Consider the following 20916-nt stretch of genomic DNA (forward strand, 5'->3'; position numbering starts at 1 on the left):
ATTGACAACCGCGCGTCGAACGGTTAATTTATTCAAAACACTGATGCCGGTTTTCACCGCATAAGTGTAAAGAAATCGTTGCGTGTGGACGGCGGCAAAACCCGCGTAAACACAATAAACGGAAAACCTTCACGCAGGTCAGTTATAGGTAAAGTTTGGTGATCCCACTAAATGAAAGTGCCGGTCCTAACCGCACAAATCATAATAGAGAAAACCGAACTAACCTATTGACAACCGCGCGTCGAACGGTTAACCTATTCAAAACACTTAGAAAAATTCTAACGAAAAGATGAGGAAAACCTCCACGCAGGTCAGATATAGGTAAAGTTTAGCCATCCTAAGTGCAAGTGACGGTCTTACCCGCACAATCACGAAGGAGGAAGCAAAACTTCAACCTATTATCTACCACGTTCAACGGTTAACTTATTCTAAACACTTAGAAAATTTCTAAGGAAAAGATGAGGAAAACCTCCACGCAGGTCAGATATAGGTAAAGTTTAGCCATCCTACTAAGTTACCCGCACAATCACGAAGGAGGAAGCAAAACTTCAACCTATTATCTACCACGTTCAAAGGTTAACTTATTCAGAACACTTGGAAGGTTGCTAATTTAAACTAAAGTATGCATGAGCAAGTCATATAACGTTTATAAAGCAAGTCATCCAGTGAAAGTAGCGGTCCTACCTGCACAAAGATTTATATTTCATAATAATTCAAGTATTACAAGAATGGCCGGGTATCTACCCGCCTACAAGAATATAAATCTATACAATGTAAACCTATCCTAACAGTGGGAAGGGATCTAAAGGTTCAAGCTTCAGGACCACTCCCTCCAAACCCACTTGTACCCACACCATCAGTTGGCTGTGGCGGTTCAAGGAAGGTCTTAAGAATGGTTAGCCCATCATCAGCAGCAGCAACTTCGTTCACATTCTCCACCACCGGATGCTCGAAGGTGGCATATTGGTTCACTGCTTGGTCATATACGGCTTCAGTATCCACATCATATAAAGGGAAGTTGGAAGGCGGGATGCCCTTCTCAACGAACCCTAGACCAAGCAGGAAGCCAGCCTTTTCCCCATCCTCATGAGAAGCGTTGAGGGCTGCGCTCATGGCATCGTCATATGATGTGTCCGTGAAGACCCGATGCACAACCTACAAAACAAAATACAAGTATCAAAACCTTTTCTAAGTATAACGAAAAGCGTGAAGACATTATGAAGCTAAGCTTACCTGCGACAACCCCTCTCGTAGAAGCCATTCCTTGGTAACTAGAGCCTCCTGGAGGGCAGCTTGAGCTTCGTTACGGGCGCGTTCGGCTTCACTTTTGTTAAGGTTGGCAAGCAACACTTCTTTAGCCGCAGCCTCTTCGACGCCCTTAAGCTTACGCTCAGTATGGTCAAGCACGCCCCTCTGGTTCAAGATCTCTTGGAGCTTCTTGGCGTCTTCCATGGCCAAGGCATCATGAGCCTGTTGGAGCCTCTCTAGTTTGGCTTTAAGTTCCTCATTCTCGAGGCACTTCAGCCTTGGTGGCCCTCTCAGTTGCGTTCCGTGCAGTTTCCTTAGCCAGCCGAAGCTGTTCGTTAACAGCTTGGGCAGCCTTGGAACGGGCCTCGAGACAGGCCTGAACTTCAACCTCAAGGGCCTTGAAGGCCTTCTCTTTCTCCGCAGCAACATCGGAGAGCCTCCTGTTCTCCTCTCGGACAGCCCGCGCCTGAGCTACTTCTTGGATCCGAGTTGCCTTTAACTTATCGTTTTCACGACAAAGCAGCTCGACGCGCGGCTGCATCCGGGCTAGGAGAATCCGGAGCTCATTTGTCAACCTACCCTCCTGGTAGCTTGACATTGCTTCCCCCAGCGCCCCCCTTGGGGCGGCGTGGCGCGCCCACTCGACGCATTCTACAGGCGTTCGAAGGGTTGTTCCTCGGCGGATGTTCCATCGTGGAACATACACTTCATTGGAATCCGACACTGCAAAAGCAAAAAGTAGTTAGGAAAAGATGATAAAAAAAATATATATATATAGAAATAATAAAAGGCCAAAATAACCCTACGCACCTGTAGGGTCGACGACAGGCCTGTAGCCGCCAAACCCATCACCCGAACCTAACGGATATCCATCCAAGAGGTCAGGCAGATGGGAAGGAGGCAGAGATTGGCTTGACGCCCCAACCCCGAACATACCTGAAGGACCGGCCGTAGTCGCCGGCGCCGGAGGAGGCATAGTGGAGGCCGCCGTGGTAGAAACCAATGGAGGTGAACTCACCGAAGGTGAACTCACAACCGCGGCCGCGGCTGTGGAAGAATCCACAGAAACACTCACCGCCGGCTCAGTGAAGGAATCAGTGAATATGGCACTGACAGCCGGCGGGGACGTCGTCACAGTTGGAACAGTTGGCTCAACCGGGTGAGCAACTGAACCAACAACTGAAGCAGGCGCAGTCGCCTGGGTCATCGCCTCAGGTAGGTTGGCCAAGCCTACCGTCATGGGTCCGGAGGTGCTCCTCCCCGCTCCACCCTGGAATGCGGTAGCATCCACGCCTGCACAAAGAAGACATAAGTATAACGGCGGAAAGCTATGCAGTTAAGAAAGGAAGTTTATACTTACGGGTCCTTTTGAGCTTGAAGGTGCGAACAGGCGGGGACGAACCCGATGGAGCCGGCCTCTTCATACCGGTCACCGTCGTCGTCCTGGGCTGCTCGGAGGTGACAGTCGTCTCAGCCTCCGGAGCAGTGGTCTCAACACCACCTGGGTTCCCCGCCGCCTCCTCGCTCTCGGTCTCCGAGTTTGACCGGTTCCCCTGATCGGCGGTGGAGGCAACCTTCGCCTTGACCTTTCCGCCAGCAGCCTTCTTCTTCCGCGTCAAGAAAGGACCGTCTGCGGATTCCTCATCAGAAGACAGAATTAGAGGAATTCCAGCAGAGGTTTCAGCATTGAGAGGGCGAGGGTTAAATAACTCCTTACCTGGCCGCGTGGCGCTCTGAATCGGATGGCCCGGCGGGTAGACCTCCACAAACCGATCCCTCGTTTGCTCCAAGATGGGCAACTCGTTCTCATCAAGAGCACGGGTACCCATCCGAGCGGGACCATCAGCTTCCCGCGGATACAGAAGCGATTGCAAATTGTTTCCCTCTGAAAACAAAAGAAAAAACAGTTTAGCGGAAAAACCCTAAATCAGCAAAAAGATGTGAAGCATACCGTAAGGGATAGAGTTCAAACCGTATTCATGGACGATGGGAATCTGTGGCGCTTCAGCCCCAGCATCCTTCCACACTCGGCTCATACCGAGCATCACCATCCCAGACTCCGAAAAGCGGTACACCGGAGACTGGATCCGGGAAATCTTGGCGAACCATTCCGCCTCCTCATAGTTGGAGGCGTGAAGGTTCGGGAGAGCTCTCCCGTTCTTAAACGTCATCGCTATCGGGACGACGCGAGCGGAGATATAGAAGAACTCCCGCTTCCAAGACCGAAGACTGCGCTCGGTTGCGCAGATCTTCAGACCCTTGATCCGATTGACCAAGGTATACCACCCCTGGATGCACCTCCAAGAATAGAAGGTCATCAGGCGGTCGACATGGGGCTCCACGCCCAGAATGAGGCACACCCATTCAAAATGGCGGATCTTTGCGATCGCCATTGGGTGTACCTCCGTCAGGTGCACACCGTGTCTCTCCAGAACACGGTATACAAACTTCGTCAATGGGAACCTGAGATTCCCATAGATGAAGAATGCAGCATACACCCCTATTTTGCCCTTGGGGGCATCATACACTGTGACATCTGCCCCGATCCGACCCGACCCAGGTACCCGTTTCTCTGACCCGAACTCTTTCTTTTATGATTTAATATTTATTTATACTTATATTTTACTTTTAATAATAATAATATACTTTTCCTTCCCGCCTCTTTCTCTCTCTTTCTTTCCGCCGTCCCGTCCCTCTCCTTCTCTCTTTCCGCCTTCTTTTCCCTCTTGTCGCCGTCCCGCCCTTACGCCTTGTTTCCCTCTTTTTCTTCTAACTCTTTGCTTGTCCTTTGTTCCTTCCCGCCTAAGGTTGTCTGCGCAGCTCCACGCGCCAGACTCCCTTACAAGGAATCCTGCGTGAAGACCACCTGTTTCAGCGATACGCGAGACGAACTCTTCTCGCAGCGCGTTAAGAATTGTAATTCTTCTCGCAGTGCGCGAAGGACGGAAGTTCTTCCCGCGACGCGCTAAGGATTTGTAGTTCTTCTCGCAGCGCGCTAAGAATCGTAGTTCATCCCTCGACGCGCGAAGAATTATAGTTCTTCCCGCGGCGCGCTAGGAATTTTAGTTCCTCCCGCGGCGCGCTAAGAAATGTGACTCTTCCCGCGGCGCGCTTAGAAATGGTAGTTCTTTCCGCGACGCGTTAAGGTTAGTTCTGTCTGCCTTCGCGCTCGCGCTCTCTTGACCTTCTGTGTCAGCCTTCTCGCGTCAAACCCTTTGAGTTTTCTTCTGTTTAAGCTAGCCGTTGCTTTTGAGTTGTCTTATCTTTTGAGCTGTTGACCTAATCTGCTTTATGTCTGAAAAGTTACTTTCGGCGCAGCATGCGCACCAACCCCATTGGTTGACAGATAAAGTGACTGACATAATCTTTTGAGATCTGCTTTTGCCATGCTTGACCTGTACCTTTATCTGAACCGCCCATGCTTTTTACTGTTCCCTGTCAGCTTTATCTTGCCTCTGCAGCTGCCATATCTTTCCATATCTTTTGCTTTTGGAATCTTTTGCTTTTTAAGATCTTTTCCCCTTTTCTAGGGATTATGTCTCCTAGGGTTTTCCTATAAATAATAATAATATTTTCATAACACATCACACACAAACACTTAATCTCTCCTGTTCTCTTGCTCCTTGCTCTCTCTGCCGTCTTCCTCTCTGCCTCCGTCTTCCTCCCTGTTCTGCCCTGCTTTTCCGGTAATATATATTATATATAATAATTTACTTATTAATTATGCTAACTTATAATCAAGACTTGAAACAAATCATTAAAACAATAATCTTATTTATAGGTTAACTTGTGCTTGTTTAAAGTTGGTTCTTGCTTTATCTTACACCGCATCGTTTATCATGTGAGTAATCTCGTACCTAATCCCTTTTTGCTTTTAATGTTTTGGGATGTTCATGTGTTCATACAAACTTAGAGTCTTAAACTTGTTTATGAACTTTAGTCGCGCAGTATCCCATGTGTTGAGGACGTAGACTTGGCTGTTTATTTGTATGTGTGGATCATTAACCGTCTTGTCGGTCTATTCCGCAGTTTTCATGGTACCATTAGATGAACACGGGAGAACTATCGTTTATGATTTTCTCTTTTGTTTACACATGCACAGTTAGTCTTGTTTGTGAGCTCAATTGTGAGCACTGGCAGTCTTATGAATCTTAGAGTTGGTCCCGATCAGATTACACCCTTGTTGAAAACCAGACATACACATGTTGCGCGCAGATTTTATTGTTATCTATGTATTGTATTAAACTTGATTTCTCACCAACACGCAAGTGTTTGACGTTTATTTTAACACATGTTCAGGGTTGCAGTAGCTGTTTTGGAGCTTGTGGACACATAGGAAGTTTTCTTTATTTTGGACCTAGATTAAAATGTATCAAGACAAGTTATTGCTGTTCGAATATTATGATTTATAATATATTGATTTATGATGATTTATGTTATCTACTTTTACCCTGCGCGTGCGCAAATGAATGTATTTATTAAATATTGACACCCAATAGTGTCACGAGTAATGAAACAATATGTGGCGCCCCGATGTATAATCCGCCTTTGGTCGGGGTGTTACAGATTGGTATCAGAGCTCGTTGACTTTAGGATAGGTGGTTAGACGTAACGGCCTAGAATACCTAAGAGTCCCTTCTCGCGCATGAGAGAAATCTCATGTTTGCGCGCTTATTGTTAATTACTCGTTATTTGTGAATATGCTCGCGCTTGCGCAGTATATGATTTTATGTTTTATTTCGCGATATTTCGATTTTTGTTGAATTTCGATTTTTATTGATTTTACTTACATATTCGTTTGTTGGATTTGAAAATCCGAAAAGTCATGGTGATACATGAATAGTTGATTTTCAATTTCCATTTACGATTATGTTCTGAGGTTGGAGACTTGAAAAGTCATGGTGATACATGAATTGTCAACCTCCAATACTCATTTTCTTGTATATTTTATATTGAAGATTGGAAAGTCATGGTGATACATGAATCGTCAATCTCCAATACTCGTTTACTCGTATATTTTAAATTGAGAATTCGGAAAGTCATGGTGATACATGAATTGTCGATTTCTGATTCGAATTTGTTACCTTTATTAAGTCTGCAATTAGGGTCATTTATTTTACTTTAACTTTTGATAGCATCTAACTCCGTGAAACCAAGCTTTATAAGATTAAAACTTTGCGATAAAAACCAAGATATTAACTAAAATTAAAAACTTTTATAGAATGCCTCCGCTATCTCGCCGATTTCAGAGAAGAGAAGCCTCGCGCATGCGTAGACAGCAACGTTCCCAGGAAATGGCCGCCGCGATAGCCCAAGCCTTGAGCCAAAACAATACCAACACCTCTGGTTACAACATTAAATCCTTTAACGCGGGTAACCCTCCAAAGTTCACAGGTCTTGGAGGAGCCACCGTGATGCTCCAATGGCTCGAGAAGATAGAAAACACTTTCCTCCACACCCAATGCCCCTCAGACAGACGAACCCTATATGCTTCCAGTGTCCTGGAATCCAGAGCGCTTACATGGTGGAATGGAGTAGCTCATGCGCGTGGCGCAGAGGCTGCTTCTAGCATGACATGGGAGGAATTCAAGGAAATTCTTACGCGAGAATTCTGCCCTCCCAACGAAGTTAAGCGCCTGGAGGAAGAATTCTGGAACTTGAAGCAATACAGTGGCGAAGCGCGCGAGTACGCGACGCGCTTCCACGAGCTAAGCTTACTGGTCCCTCACCTTGTTACCCCTTCACGCCGAGCAATCGAGAAATTCCTTGGGGGTCTCCCCATGGAAATTCAAGACTCTGTATGGGCCAGAAACCCAGTTACCCTCTCTGACGCCATCGAGTTGGCCGCTGTGCTCAGCGACAACCATGTCAGAGCAGGAACCCTGTTCCTGCGGGGAACTGAGAAGACCAAACTCACCAAGACTGCCCCTGAACCAACAGAAACCAAACCAGAACCCTCAAACCGTAACAACCTCAAGCGCAGGCGCAAGGCCTATGCGCTTACCAACCCGCCCATTGTCCAGCAACCCATCTACCAACCCCCAGTTTACGCGCCTAACCCTCTGTCAGCCTACCCAACACCTCCTGTAGTCCATAACTATGCCTTAACCAATCCAGCACTCCCTGCCCCGCCAACTAAGAAACCTTACACAGGAAATCAACCCTTTTGCCCAACCTGTAGATTTCACCACCCAAACCAAACCCCGTGTCGACTTTGCAACCGATGTGGCCGTACTGGTCACACTGCTGAAAACTGTAGAGTCCTTCCCGCCAATCCAATTGCGCCAACACCACCAGTCTACCCGCAGAATCCACAACTAACCTACCAAAACCCACGACCCAGATCGTGCTTTAACTGCGGTGATCCCAGTCATTTCCGGAACGCGTGCCCAAGACTACAAGTTCAGATTACGCAAGCGAATCCGGTGAACCAGATTTCAAACCAAGTGACGCGTGGACGAGCTTTTAACATAACCGCGCACCAAGCGCAAGCGAATAATGACGTAGTTAATGGTACATTTTTGCTTAACGGATTTTATGCTTCTGTACTTTTTGATACTGGCGCCGATCGAAGTTTTATCTCTCGCGCCTTTGAGCAGAAGCTTGCGCGACCGCGCGATAACTTAAAAGAAGATTTTTCAGTTGAATTGGCTAATGGTGAAACTGTTTTAATAAACTCAGTGATTAAAGATTGCACGCTTAATCTTAACGAAAACGATTTTCTAATCGACCTCATCCCTATGCCTCTTGGAAGCTTTGATGTTATCATTGGTATGGACTGGCTCTCGCAGAATCGCGCCGAAGTTATTTGCGCCAAGAAGTTGATTCGCATTCCTCGAGAAAATGGTGATCTTCATATTTACGGCGAAAAACCCTCCCGCGGTCTTAAACTTATGTCTTGCGCCGAAGCCCAAAGACTCATGCGGAAGAAGTGTATTGCATTTCTAGCCCATGTGGTTAAACCTGCTGAAGAAGAGAAGCTTCGCGATATCCCCGTCGTGCGTGATTTCCCTGAAGTTTTTCCTGATGATCTTCCTGGTATCCCTCCCGCTCGTGAAGTCGAGTTTCGTGTTGATCTTGTCCCTGGTGCTTCCCCCGTAGCTAAATCTCCTTACCGTCTTGCACCCGCTGAGATGCAAGAATTGGCAAGCCAACTTCAAGAGTTGACTGCTAAAGGATTCATTCGCCCTAGCTCTTCGCCCTGGGGTGCTCCGGTGTTGTTCGTTAAAAAGAAAGATGGATCGTTTCGCATGTGTATTGATTACCGCGAGTTGAACAAACTCACCATTAAGAACCGGTATCCCTTACCGCGTATTGACGACCTCTTTGATCAACTCCAAGGTGCCTCCTGTTTCTCGAAGATCGATCTCCGTTCTGGTTATCACCAGTTGCGCATCCGCGATGAAGATGTTCCGAAGACTGCTTTTCGAACTCGTTATGGCCATTTTGAATTCTTGGTCATGTCCTTCGGTCTAACCAACGCACCCGCCGTTTTCATGGATCTAATGAATCGGGTGTGTAGGCCTTTCTTGGATAAATTCGTGATCGTGTTTATCGATGATGTTCTGGTGTATTCTAAGACCAAGGCCGAGCATGAGCAACATCTCCGATTGGTATTGCAAAAGCTTAGAGCCGAGCAGCTCTTTGCCAAGCTCTCCAAGTGTGAATTTTGGTCTGATGAAGTACAGTTTCTTGGCCATGTTGTAAACAAGATGGGTATTCATGTCGACCCATCCAAGATTGAAGCAATCAAGAACTGGATCACGCCATCTACTCCTACCGAGATCCGTTCCTTTCTGGGCTTAGCTGGTTATTACCGGCGCTTCATTTCGAACTTCTCGAAGATCGCTTTGCCTTTAACAGCTCTGACGCACAAAGGTAAACCGTATATTTGGGGCTCGAAGCAAGAAGAAGCCTTTCTAACGCTCAAGCGTTTGTTGTGTGAAGCTCCTGTTCTTGCGCTACCTGAGGGTAATGATGATTTTGTCGTGTATTGCGATGCATCCAACCAAGGTCTCGGTTGTGTTCTTATGCAACGAGGCAAGGTTATCGCTTACGCATCAAGGCAACTTAAGGTTCATGAAAAGAATTATACAACTCACGACCTCGAACTTGGTGCAGTTGTTTTTGCCTTGAAGATCTGGAGACACTACCTTTATGGTACTAAGTGTATCCTCTACACTGACCATAAAAGCCTTCAGCATATCTTTGATCAGAAGGAACTTAACATGAGACAACGCCGATGGAACGAACTCATCAGCGATTACGATTGTGAGATCCGGTATCATCCTGGTAAGGCTAATGTGGTAGCCGATGCGCTCAGCCGAAAGGCTAATGTGGTAGCCGATGCGCTCAGCCGAAAACCCTGCCAGCTTAACTGTATCTTGCCGCGCACCCAGCTTCACTTCGCGCCGATTCAAAGCAACCTTGAATCGCGTATTCGTGACGCGCAGCGCGCATCCATCAGTAATGGTAATCTTCGCGCCGAGTTAGCGTGTGGCGCGGAAGCACACTTTGTCCCTAATCTGAGTGGAATTCTCTGTTATCTTAATCGCATCTGGATTCCCTTTGATGAGAATCTTCGCGCTGATATCCTGAGTGAAGCGCATAAATCTCGGTATTCTATTCATCCTGGCGCTGATAAGATGTACAAGGATTTGCGCATTACTTATTGGTGGCCCGGTATGAAAAAGGATATTGCTGTGTTCGTAGCTAAATGTCTGACTTGTTCTAAAGTGAAAGCTGAACACCAACGCCCATCTGGTTTGCTCGAACAACCAGAAATTCCTACGTGGAAATGGGAATGTGTAGCGATGGACTTTATTACCAAGTTACCTTTGACAGCAAGCAAACATGATAGCATTTGGGTAATAGTGGATCGTTTGACTAAGTCTGCTCACTTTCTGCCCATTCGTGAAAACTACCGTGTTGAGCAACTCGCGCAGCTTTATGTCAAGGAAATTGTCTGCCGCCATGGTACTCCTTTGAGCATCATATCCGATCGCGATGGCCGTTTTATATCTCGCTTTTGGAAATCTCTCCAATCTGCGCTAGGAACTCGCTTGGACATGAGTACGGCATATCATCCTCAGACTGACGGTCAGTCTGAGCGAACTATTCAAACTCTTGAGGATATGCTCCGATCTTGTGTTCTTGATTTTGGAGGTAATTGGGATTCACACCTGCCTTTGATTGAGTTCTCTTATAATAACAGCTATCATTCCAGTATCGGTATGGCCCCATTTGAAGCACTTTACGGTCGTAAGTGCCGCTCCCCGATCTGTTGGAGCGAAGTGGGTGAAACTCAATTCACAGGACCCGAACTTGTTCAAGAGACAACCGATAAAATCGCCAAGATCCGTGATCATCTGCTGACTGCCAGAAGCCGACAGAAGAGTTACACAGATCGTAGGCGAAAGCCTCTCGAATTTCAAGTTAGTGATCTTGTTCTCCTCAAAGTGTCGCCCTGGAAGGGTGTTGTCCGCTTTGGGAAGAAAGGTAAGCTTGCTCCTCGTTATGTTGGTCCATTCAAGATTCTCGCGCGTGTGGGAAAAGTTGCCTACAGACTTGACCTGCCGCCCGCGCTCAGTAATGTGCATCCAACGTTCCATGTATCCAATCTCAAGAAGTGTTTAGCCGACGAGAACCTTCACGTTCCACTTGATGAAGTTCAAGTTGATGAAACTATGCATTTCGTTGAGAAGCCTGTTGAGATTATGGATCGCGAGGTAAAGCAAACCAAGCGCAGTCGTATCCCTATCGTGAAAGTTCGTTGGGAGTCCAAGCGCGGAGCCGAGTTTACATGGGAAAGGGAAGATCAAATGAAGATCAAGTACCCGCACCTGTTCTCTGCGCAACCTACTTCGAGATAAATTTCGGGACGAAATTTCTTAAAGTAGGGGAGACTGTGACATCTGCCCCGATCCGACCCGACCCAGGTACCCGTTTCTCTGACCCGAACTCTTTCTTTTATGATTTAATATTTATTTATACTTATATTTTACTTTTAATAATAATAATATACTTTTCCTTCCCGCCTCTTTCTCTCTCTTTCTTTCCGCCGTCCCGTCCCTCTCCTTCTCTCTTTCCGCCTTCTTTTCCCTCTTGTCGCCGTCCCGCCCTTACGCCTTGTTTCCCTCTTTTTCTTCTAACTCTTTGCTTGTCCTTTGTTCCTTCCCGCCTAAGGTTGTCTGCGCAGCTCCACGCGCCAGACTCCCTTACAAGGAATCCTGCGTGAAGACCACCTGTTTCAGCGATACGCGAGACGAACTCTTCTCGCAGCGCGTTAAGAATTGTAATTATTCTCGCAGTGCGCGAAGGACGGAAGTTCTTCCCGCGACGCGCTAAGGATTTGTAGTTCTTCTCGCAGCGCGCTAAGAATCGTAGTTCATCCCTCGACGCGCGAAGAATTATAGTTCTTCCCGCGGCGCGCTAGGAATTTTAGTTCCTCCCGCGGCGCGCTAAGAAATGTGACTCTTCCCGCGGCGCGCTTAGAAATGGTAGTTCTTTCCGCGACGCGTTAAGGTTAGTTCTGTCTGCCTTCGCGCTCGCGCTCTCTTGACCTTCTGTGTCAGCCTTCTCGCGTCAAACCCTTTGAGTTTTCTTCTGTTTAAGCTAGCCGTTGCTTTTGAGTTGTCTTATCTTTTGAGCTGTTGACCTAATCTGCTTTATGTCTGAAAAGTTACTTTCGGCGCAGCATGCGCACCAACCCCATTGGTTGACAGATAAAGTGACTGACATAATCTTTTGAGATCTGCTTTTGCCATGCTTGACCTGTACCTTTATCTGAACCGCCCATGCTTTTTACTGTTCCCTGTCAGCTTTATCTTGCCTCTGCAGCTGCCATATCTTTCCATATCTTTTGCTTTTGGAATCTTTTGCTTTTTAAGATCTTTTCCCCTTTTCTAGGGATTATGTCTCCTAGGGTTTTCCTATAAATAATAATAATATTTTCATAACACATCACACACAAACACTTAATCTCTCCTGTTCTCTTGCTCCTTGCTCTCTCTGCCGTCTTCCTCTCTGCCTCCGTCTTCCTCCCTGTTCTGCCCTGCTTTTCCGGTAATATATATTATATATAATAATTTACTTATTAATTATGCTAACTTATAATCAAGACTTGAAACAAATCATTAAAACAATAATCTTATTTATAGGTTAACTTGTGCTTGTTTAAAGTTGGTTCTTGCTTTATCTTACACCGCATCGTTTATCATGTGAGTAATCTCGTACCTAATCCCTTTTTGCTTTTAATGTTTTGGGATGTTCATGTGTTCATACAAACTTAGAGTCTTAAACTTGTTTATGAACTTTAGTCGCGCAGTATCCCATGTGTTGAGGACGTAGACTTGGCTGTTTATTTGTATGTGTGGATCATTAACCGTCTTGTCGGTCTATTCCGCAGTTTTCATGGTACCATTAGATGAACACGGGAGAACTATCGTTTATGATTTTCTCTTTTGTTTACACATGCACAGTTAGTCTTGTTTGTGAGCTCAATTGTGAGCACTGGCAGTCTTATGAATCTTAGAGTTGGTCCCGATCAGATTACACCCTTGTTGAAAACCAGACATACACATGTTGCGCGCAGATTTTATTGTTATCTATGTATTGTATTAAACTTGATTTCTCACCAACACGCAAGTGTTTGACGTTTATTTTAACACATGTTCAGGGTTGCAGTAGCTGTTTTGGAGCTTGTGGACACATAGGAAGTTTTCTTTATTTTGGACCTAGATTAAAATGTATCAAGACAAGTTATTGCTGTTCGAATATTATGATTTATAATATATTGATTTATGATGATTTATGTTATCTACTTTTACCCTGCGCGTGCGCAAATGAATGTATTTATTAAATATTGACACCCAATAGTGTCACGAGTAATGAAACAATATGTGGCGCCCCGATGTATAATCCGCCTTTGGTCGGGGTGTTACATACACCGTCTGGTGTGGCTCAGGAAACTCAGGCTCGAAAGGCTCGAGCATGAACTTCCTGACGATATACTGATACTGGCCGACGGGAAGAGCACACTGGCACTCGCCAGCAGTACTCTTATCGTCCTTATCAGAAGTGGACGACGGATTCTCGACGAACACGTCAGACTCCTCGGCAGTAGCCTCAACATCATGGGAAGAAGACATTCTGGAAGGATGAAAGGCAACGATTTCAGGAGAATGCTCGACAGAAAGGTTAGAGTATTCGCCGGAAATCGCTTGAAGAAGAAAGAAGTGAAAGTGTGGATTAAGATGCACTCTCTCCCCCTTTATATACTCATCGCAATAAATGCGATGAATTTAATGCGGAAGAGAGAGAAATCGCAGGTGCAATGAAACTATGACACGTGGCAAAGAGCAAGCGGGCAACAGCTGTTGAAAGGACGCGTGCCATAAATTTCACGGCCACGCGCCCGAAAACTCGCGCCCACGCGCCTGAAAAAGCGTCTGGAATGACCATATACTGTCACGTCGCCATAACTTCCTGCACGTCCTGAAACTGTCAGAAGAAACCGTCGGACTACTCAACCGTCCTTTCAACAGTTGGGACTGTTCTTATCCTTTCACCAACTCTTCGAAATTCAAAAAAATTCAAAAGTAAGCGGGAATATACCCCTTACCTTGGCAACCAAGTAACTATAAGATAGGTGCGAGTACAGTGTTAAGGCAAAACCCTTCACATACTTAGCACCCGCAGGGAATTGAAGCCAGGAATACCTTGGAAGTAAAGTAACTATAAGACAAGTGCGGGTACAGTGTCAAGGCGAAACCCTTCACATACCTAGCACTCCGCAGGGAATTGAAACCAAGAAGGATCTCCTGGGCCATGCTTGCGGAAATGGGAATAACATCCCCGCATAGCGGGAACATCGAGAACTAGATTGTTTGAAGCTCCAAGATGGAATTGGTTGTTTAACATAATTGATCACTATGTTCAAAATTACCAAAACCTCATGGAGAATCTACACAACTGGAACTCAACGCTCCTGACTTGCGAGGAGGTTACAGACCTACCCGCATCATACCCAAAGATCAAGCAGAAAAGTCGGGAATTTCTGCACGTGACATTAGGACTTCCGCGGGAAGAATCCCCATGGAAAACCTTAAAACTAAACCCTTTTCAAAACCCTTTGCTTAAGTCCAAAAGTTCACCTCACTTATTAACAATTCATGAGAAGAACATTGGACTGGGGGACTTGAAGAGGTAGGTCCCAGCAGAGCCCAGTTGGACCCGCAAGACTCACCTCAAAGAGGGACGTCTGCGCAGTTGAACCCGCAAGACTCACCTTCAACAGGGACGTCTGTGCAAAGGCTAAACTCGCAACCCCTTGAAGAGGGACGTCTGCGCAGAAACCATCTGGGCCCGCAGGACCCACCATGCTCAGAGACGTGACGTCCTTACGCGCAGTACGCAAGCTGTTCCCGCAGGAAAAGCCTCCCAATGGTGAAGTACTCCGCCTGTTCCCGCAGCTGCAGATACAAGCCATCAGGGAAGGCTACCTGCGCAGCAAGGCTACACGCACAAGGCACTTAACTCTTAAATAATTCAGTAATGTCACCTGAAGAAGGAGTGAGCAAGCCGGGAACACTCCCGCACAAAGCCGGGAAAACTCCCGCCCAAATAAGCCAGTCCGTACGATACTGGAGGATCTTTTGTACTGTACCTGACGAGGTATGGACAAAAGATCTGACCAAAGATACGACAGCTCACTGACAACAGTATGACGAGCAGCACGCTCTTGTACTGTATGTCACTATTAGCCGCTGCCTACTCACCAACCTGTCGGAGGACGTGCATAGCCTGCAGTTGGTGGAACAGGAATAGTACACAGCCGGCCTGGTCACTATCAGCCGCTGCCTACCCATCAACCACCAGCATGGCATGTGCGTAGCCCACAGTTGGCAGAACAGGAACACTATTCAGCCGGCTGTACCTGCTTGGAAACCTACCTTCGGCTATAAATACTCCAACACCTTGGAATGGTATCATCTTATCTCATATCTCATATCTTGATATATTACCTGATATCTGCTCTAGTCATTCTCTTAATATACACTTATATTCAAGAGCAATCTAGTCTGATTCTCACGCCGGAGGGTGGTCACAAGGAGGTACCCCCCCTTCTCAGTGACGAGCTCACGGTGTCTGTTTTGCAGGTTATCAGAAGAACCATCTTCGCCGGATCTAACCCCTCGTGGGAAACATCTATTTAAACCCCAGATTGTCCATAATCTGCCCGGGGTCGATTAGTGTTTCTTCACATATTAAAAAAAGAACAAAACTCGTGCATATAAAAAACCTCGAGCGTTGCAATGGCGAACCGACGCGAATTTGATTGGTTCTAATTAAGTTCATAATGGCAGCGACACTAAATCCAAAAAAAGAAAAAAACAAATTTGTGAGCGCCCAAAAAAAGTATTAGGCTATTAGCACACGTAAAGTTTATGTTCAAGTGACATGAGTTTTGAAACTAACATTTGATTAGAGGTTGGATCTAGATTCGGGTTTCTCTCGGAAAGCCGACATTTAACAATTGCATAAAAAGAGGTATTTTCATCTACGTTTTAGAGCTTTTATTGATAGTTTTGAGATCGAGATACGAGTATTGAAGGTTTTGATAATTGGTTATAGTGGGCTATAGAAAGAAAGAAAAAAGAAAGTTATGTACTAAAAATATAGTTGCGGATTTGAAATGAAGTCAATTACACACCACAAAATATTAATCGAAATAGAACAATAAGTATGTAATTCACTGGATTGAATTATTCACATAAGAAATCATAACAGAAGAAGATAGAAAATCAGATTACAATGGGACAGAACAACATTCACATGTCCAATAATGTGCATAAAGCCCTCATATTATCCTTATTCCTTCCCATGCCTCAAATATATGTTCAACTATGTTGGGCTCCTTGAACGGGACTGCCTGATTGAACCCTGTTTGGGCTTAGACCTCCAAGGTTCACAAATGGATTTCAAAATATGTAATACGCTAGGCAAATCCCACATCGGTCGTCGACATAAGAGATCTTTGGTTCATAAGTAAATGTCCTGCATTTTAAATCACCAACGCGTTTTGGGCTTAATAGTAGTGGGCGAGAGGAGAGCTCCATAGTTAAGTATGCTTAGGTGAGACTGGTAGTAGGATGGGCTAGGCAATAAAAAAAATCAGTGAATTCGGTACAGTAGGAGTATTGTAATTTTGCCATTAAAACAAGTTATTATATAGCACTATTAAAGTTGGCCTTTTGTTATCCAGACAGCATGTACCATTTCTTTTATCAATAGGACTTGCTATTAATAAATTCATAAAACCCTTTAGATACGGTATTAAATAATAAGATTAGACAAAGTACAACTTGGCTAGACAATTAAATACACAAAACTTCATCTACTTATCTATAAAATATTTAAGGCTGCAACATCACTACATTAGTTTCTTGTAATGAAAAGTCAGAATCAATATATAAATTGTAATTCACAAGATTGTTTTACTAACTTCCACCGTTATCAAAGATTGAAGATAAGGATTAAATATCAAAAAGCAGGCATCTTTGAGTTGATGACATGGAATAAATATTAAACAACAAGCACATAGCTCTTATTGACAACTGGAAATGTTGATATAACATTTAAGATATCATATCAACAATATAACAAGTCCTAAAGTTATAGTCTGTTAAGTTTAACTTAAAAACTATTAAATAATAATTATGTTCCATAATCAAAATATTTATTTGTTCAAACTACTAATAAAAGGTTAATGCTAATAATACAATATAATAACTTGTGTCAAATCGGGTAATTGTTGATTTCATCGTGTAAGGTCACAAGTAATATGCCTCGTTCGTATGAATATTTGGAGCCGCAAGTTATCTAACCTGTTTATGTAAATGTTGAAGTCACAAGATGCGTGGCAGAATATTGTGACAATAGGAATCACAAGTAGCAAGATTCATTTCCGTAAGAGCCTTGGAGTCGGAGGTGGTTTGACTCGTAGGCATGACTCATGAGTTAAATTCACATGTCATGTGAACCAATGATCTTAAACGCTTGATTAAAGACACATAAGAAAGTTGTTGCCATGTTAGAGAATCATTAGAGTTGATTGTTAGTAATGCTAAGGGCGCCATTGTGATAAAGGATTACAATGGAAAACCCCATGACACCAATCGAGTGCACAAAAACGGAAATTTGAATGTGCGTGCCTTACGCTCGTTTATAGCTTCTATTTTTTCTTTTTTTTTTTCAATCTAGACATCATTTAAACTTTCTTTATCGGAATTCGTCATCAGAGACTCACCTAACTCCATCAATATCCATTATTCAATGCCCTACTAAACAATAACATTAGTTAAAATACAACTTGACTGGTCCTCTTAAAAGAATTAAATACACAAAAACAGCATTATTTCATATACTTATATATAAATATTTAAGGCTGCAACGTCATTATATTACATTCCTGGTATAAGAATTCTGACCAAGTACATAAACTGAAATTCACAAGATTATTTTATCAAAGCTTGAAGACAAGGATTTATATATAAAAAAATAAACACATGATATCTCTTGTCGACAACAGAAAACGACATTTAGTCGTTTGATACAACTTTTAAGAGAATTTATATTATGTTAAGTTTAGCTTAAAAACTATTAAATTACAATTAAGTTTCAGAGTCATAATATTTATTATATTAAATAACAATTAACTTTCAGAGCCATTATGTGACGATTTCCATTATATAAAATGCATTTTTAAATCATAAAAACACAAGAAGCATCAAGAAAAAAATTAATGATTCAAATATTTTTATCGTTTGAACCTAAAACCTTCCTTGTAAAAAAAGAAAAAGAAAAGGAAGCAACTCTACCAAGTGAGCTAGATTTGATTGTTTTACTGTGTAGTATTTATTTTATAACGCCTCTTAAGATTTATGTGGTTGGCACCATGATTGTATGAAAAATTGGATAAACTGAATATAGAAACGATATATGATTCCTGTAACATCTAATAGACCAAGTCTAAGATCCTATGCATCTTCAGTTCTTCACCTTATTTAAATCAATCACTGATCAACTAGTACAAATTATATATATCATTTACAACTTTCTTCCACCCTAACATAAATTACATTGCAAGAACAAGTCAAAAATCATTAATATTAAATCAAATTGACAAAAAAAAACATCTTACTCTAAACCATTAGAACTCGGTTGTGTTGGTTGAGTCGCCTCGGTAGCGAGTTTGACTCACTCCTTCCAACAGAGCATCCCAATCCCTGCCCTCTTCCCCATCGTCCCGTTCACGAAGCATCATCAGCATCCGTTTCGCCTTCTCCCTGGCCCGCTCACTCCCTGTCTCCTCAACCACGCGCAGCACCTCTGCCGCCCTTGCAGCCTTAGCCAAGCCCTTGAACCTCATGCTACCAATACTCAAAGAGTACAAGCACGCAACACAGTTCTCCCGAGTCGACTCATTCGAGTCCTCGTTTTCAGTCCTTAATTTCTGAAACAAACATTCAACCGCGTTGGAGTCCAGCATTGCTGATTTACCCTCACTGGAAGCAGCTAGATTGCATAACACTAATAATACTCGTCCAGCTAGACCGGTTTCTAGTAAATTTAACAGAGTTAACACGGCATTAAGTTTTACGAGTTTAACTCGGTTACTCTGCACCAAAGACAGATGATACAAAGCCAAAGCCGAGTCATGCCTAGTTCGCTCACTATCCGAGTGCAGCGCGTGAAGCAACGGCTGCAACGCACCGAGAACTCCAATCGCAGTTTTATTCTCTTCCTCTAACGAAAGACTAAACAACGCACCCGCAGCATGTTCCTGAGACTCCGAATTCCCCGCTTTGAACACATCAATCAACGGCGGAACAATCCCCGACCTAACAATCTTCAACTTATTCGCCTTCTCCAGCGACAAATTCACCAAAGCCGCAACCGCATTCTTCTGCACGGCCGCGTACTTCGAAACGAGACACTGACGAAGCGCGGCAAGCAGCCGCGGCGTGCAGAGCGAAACCCTAGCTTCCTCATCAGTCCTAGTGACCTTCCTAAGCAAAATCACAGACTGTTCCTGTTCGTAAATATCAACGCTTTGAAGCTTCGCTGTGAAATTAAGCTCGTCCGACGTGGACGAGTTAATAACATTAACATTAGCATTAACATTAACATCTAGGGTTTCATCTGTTATGACTTCGGAACACGTGGAAGCAGACGGAGAAGACGAGTAGCATAACGGCCGTGTGACTAACGGTAACGGCGGAGTATCCGGGACGTTAGCAATCACCGATTCTTCAGAACTGGACGAATAAAACCGGTTATGATGAACGGATCGAGGATTCAATTGCGTCACTGCGTGCGTCAGCATAGCCTGAGGCTTATCCGCAATTCCTTTAATTAAATCCCGTTCTGAATCCCTAAACCTAAAATCAGGCATCAATTTCACAACAGAATCATGAATTGAGCTGCAATCCGGTGCGGCAGCAGGTAAACTCACTCCCGTGGACACGCACCAGTTACGAATCGTGGTTTTAAGAGCTAAATTCGGTATCACGGTTGAAAAATCCGGTTTGGATCCGTCGGGTAAAACCGGAGTGAAATTAAGCTGTTGACAGGCTTCTACGGATCTCCGTTCAAAGGTTTGGCCGGAGGAAACGACGACCGGGTCGATCATTAGTAAACCGGAAACCGGGCAGATGAATTCGTCTAGAGGCTTTGGTTTCTCCGGCGCCGGTGAAGATGATGATGATGACTTGTGTAAGGAAAATTTCCACTTCTTTAGCTTACCATTACCCACCATGTCTTCCTTTGTTTACCAATTCAACAAGTGGGTGTTGTACTTGTAATACATGAGTAGTTTAGGTTAGGGGGTTTGAAGATTTGGGATTGGTATCCGGATGATATCAGAACCCCAGGGACAATTATTTTTCTTATTCACATAAATAAATAAATAAATTAATAATTATGAAAGACAAACACATTACACTTTTGCACATCGTGCGTTCCTTTACTTAAATAGTTGTTATTAATAATATCTTGTTTTATTGTTTGTGTTTTTTTATATTTGGTCAATCGCTTTCGTTGAAACTAGTGTTTTCATGATGGTTATAACTTATATATCGGTTTCAAGACTAGATAATGTGATTAATAATTAAAAAAATGGGATAAGGTATGTAACCGAGGTATAAGTATGAAGCTAATAATAACAAAATTATGTGCATTGTATTATTGAAGTAGTGAGTGATTAGATTTTGGATGAAAAAAATTAAAACTCTTTTGAAATTGGCTTCAACCACTAGTCCCATACCTTGTCGGTTTAAATGGCTAATATTCAAAAGTAATTAATCAGATTAGTTATATAAAAGGTTTCTAAGGTAAATGAGGAAGGGTTGTTGGAGGTTTTTTTTTTTTTGGAAAATTGGATTTTAATAATTCCAACTTTCTGTTATTGGCCGATAATAATTCCAACTTTGTTTATTCCCACCAGTGGTCCCAAATTTAAAAAAGTTGGCTCTCAATGGTCCCCCGTTAAAAAAAACCTAACGGCGTTAAGTTTTTTTTTCCAAATTTCAAATTGATTTTTTAGGGCTTTTGATCGGAAGAATGATACGAGTCAATTGATGTAAAACATAGCTCGAAACGATACTC

At 43.9% G+C, this 20916-nt stretch overlaps 1 pseudogene; it reads right to left on the reverse strand.

Annotated features, from left to right (window-relative positions):
* Positions 1 to 18335: 18335 nt before the first annotated feature.
* On the reverse strand, positions 18336 to 20068 carry LOC143619596 (U-box domain-containing protein 40 pseudogene; annotated as a pseudogene).
* Between the last annotated feature and the right edge of the window lie 848 nt (positions 20069 to 20916).

This window comes from Bidens hawaiensis, unplaced genomic scaffold, assembly GCF_021521415.1.
Source record: "Bidens hawaiensis isolate Kalapana, Puna unplaced genomic scaffold, B.hawaiensis_p1.1 tig00002477_1, whole genome shotgun sequence".
NCBI lineage: Eukaryota > Viridiplantae > Streptophyta > Magnoliopsida > Asterales > Asteraceae > Bidens > Bidens hawaiensis.